Source organism: Tupaia chinensis, unplaced genomic scaffold (genome assembly GCF_000334495.1).
Source record: "Tupaia chinensis unplaced genomic scaffold, TupChi_1.0 Scaffold145280_1, whole genome shotgun sequence".
Lineage (NCBI taxonomy): Eukaryota > Metazoa > Chordata > Mammalia > Scandentia > Tupaiidae > Tupaia > Tupaia belangeri.
The window spans coordinates 196,517-199,585 of NW_006205141.1; positions in this window are offsets into that span (position 1 = coordinate 196,517).

Genomic DNA, 3,069 nt, shown 5'->3' on the forward strand with positions numbered 1-3,069 from the left:
GTGGGGGGGTCGGGGTCCGGCGGCGAGGCCGGCGGGGTGGGCGCCTGGGGCTGGGGGAGGCTTGGCCGCCGGGAGCCGGGGGCGTCCCTGTACCCTCCTCCGGGGAGTCCCCTCCGCGCCCTCCCGGGCCTCAGTCCGCGCCCTCCGGTTGCCGCGGACCCTTCGCGGTGCCTGGCCTGGGACCGAACCGCCTCGCCACGTGGGTGACGTCCCTGGAGACGGTCTGGGGAACTGTGTGATTTCGTCCGCGGCGGGCTAGGGGGTTGCCTGGTGGTGGGCGTGCGAGTCTTAGGTCAGCCTTGGGGGTGGTGAGTTCTTGCCCTGAGTCCTCCCCTGAGGTCACCAAGTGAAGCCTGTTGGGATAAGTGCTGAGGGACCACTTTGTGCTTTGGAAAATAGGCATCCCTGAAAATAGGTGGCAGTTCATACATCTCAACTGCTGAGTTCTTTTTTTCTTTTTTCTTTTTTTTCTGGCCTTATTGTTTATTCTTTTTTTTTTTTTCAATTAAGGACCCTCAGGATAAGAAATATAAAATAATATGTCATATTTAGCAATGAGCAGATATATATTTTCTTGTGTTCTCCACGAAATTACAATAAAGGAAATGTTCAGCAGTACGTTCACCTTACTCAGCTCCCACACTCTAAAAACATTAAAAAGGTGGCCCATTTATTAAACTCTTTGTAATTTTTATGAATGGATACTCAAATAAGCAACCTGAGACTACACAAGGACCAAGACCTATATGTAAGTAATCAACTTAGAAAAAACCGCAGGCGTGGGGCGTCACTTCCTTAGCCAGTCCTACTGCCCACCTGTGTGCTCTGGTGTGGGCCATGTCATGAGTCTTCTGTCTGAATTCTGTCTCCTCCAACTGGTGTAGGATTTCCACCATGGTTGTCTCAGCGTTGGAAGTGGAGTGTCCATAAAATGGACATACTCACTCCAATGGTGAGTCTGGGATGAAACTCATACTATGTGAACACGAAAAAGTCCATGGAAAGTCATATCCATGCCTTTAAAGAGGACTTCTATTAGAAAATCCACAGTGTGGCCATTGTTGACTATCTCAGAGCAGAAGAGAACTTTGATTATTAAGAGTCATTTATTTCAGCAATTCAGGATATTATTGAAGAAGCTAAGAATCAGCTAGGTTTACGGGAACATTTGAAACTTAAAGAAGACATTTTCTTGTAGGCTTTAAATTTACTGCTGAGTGAAGCAAGTCTGGCTATGACAGAGAGACATTGTAGTCTCTACTTAATATATACTGAGTGTCCGAACTCTATGGCCAAAACTGAATGACTAAAGGTTATAGAAACTTAGTAAATGGTTGTGAATACCAGATACAGTGTGAGAAGAACGTGGGTGAAGGACCAGAGTCTGAGGAAGGACTTTAAGGAGAAGCAAGGCACTAATGGGACTAAGAAATAAATTATTATCTATTGAAGGTAACTTTTGTAATATTGTCAATTAGACTGTTGAGAAATTACACATGTTGGAATATTCACTTTGTAAGCTAAGTAACATGTGATTGAATGTATAAAAGAAATTGAAATAAAAATAAATAAAAAATTATAAAATCTACTTGGTGATGATGTATAATCTTTTTTATATGTTGTAGGATATGATTTACTAGTATCTTGTTGAGAATTTTTGTGTCTATATTCATCGGAGATATTGGCCTATAATTTTCCTGTCCTTGTTTGTTTTAAGGATAAGGGTGATGGAGAATTCATAAAATGAATTTGGGAAAGTTCCACCCTCTTGGATCTTTAGCAATAACTTGAATAGAAAGTGGTTTAACTGTCCTTTAAATTTTGTAGAATTTGTAGGTAAAGGGCTTTTCTTTGTTAGGAGGTTATTTATTACTGATTGAACCCCATGGCTTGTTATGGGACTATTTAGGCTTTCTGTATCCTCCTGACTCAATTTTGGTAGATTACAAGTGTCCAGGAATTTGACCATATCATGCAGATTTTCTTTTTTGTTATCATATAGTTTTTTAATAAATATTTTTAAACTTTATTTCATTTTCTCTTTCACATTCAATCACATTATTTAGCTTACAAACTAAATATTTCAACATGTGAACATTTCTCCTACTCCAGTTGATAATACCATAATTCTTTGTCCCATTAATGCTTTGCCTCTCTATTTTTCTTCTAAATGTCATTCCTCAGACTCTATTCTATCACACACATTATATCTGGTATTTACATCCATTTACTATGTTTCTGTATCCTTTAGTCAATCAGTTTCAGTCATAGAGTGCAGACACTCAGTATATATTAAGTGAGGATATACAATATCTCTCCTTCATAGCCTGGCTTGCTTCACTCAGCAGTAAATCTTCCATATTCTTCCTCTTTCTGTCAAAAGCCAAGGTTTTGCTGTTTTGGGTTTTTTTTGTTTGTTTGTTTTGTTTTGTTTTGTTTGTTTATTTTATGGCTGAATAGTATTTCATGGAGTATATGTTCCAGAGTTTTTCAATCCATTCTTCTGTTTGTGGGTATTTGGGTTGGATCCATGTCTTAGCAATTGTAAATAATGCCACAATAAACATCAATGTGCAAACACTTTTCCAATTAAGAATTCTTCTGTCGTTTGGGTAGATACCAAGGACTGGGATTGCTGGATCATATGGTAGTTCTATTTGTAGATTTTTGAGGTATCTCCAAATTATTCACCACAGTGTCTGAACCAATTTATATTCCACCAGCAGTATAAGAGAGCTCCCCTTTCACAACACCCCCACCTGCACTTATCAGTTTTTGTTTTTATTTTTTTCTTTAATTTTAGTCATTCTGACTGGGGTTAGGACCACAGTGTCTGAACCAATTTATATTCCACCAGCAGTATAAGAGAGCTCCCCTTTCACAACACCCCCACCTGCACTTATCAGTTTTTGTTTTTATTTTTTTCTTTAATTTTAGTCATTCTGACTGGGGTTAGGTGGTATCTATTGTTTTGATCTGCATTTCCCTTACAATGAGTGATGTTGAGCATTTTTTCATATGCCTTTTGGCTATTCGAATGTCATCTTTAGAGAGTGTTTTTTTTTTTTT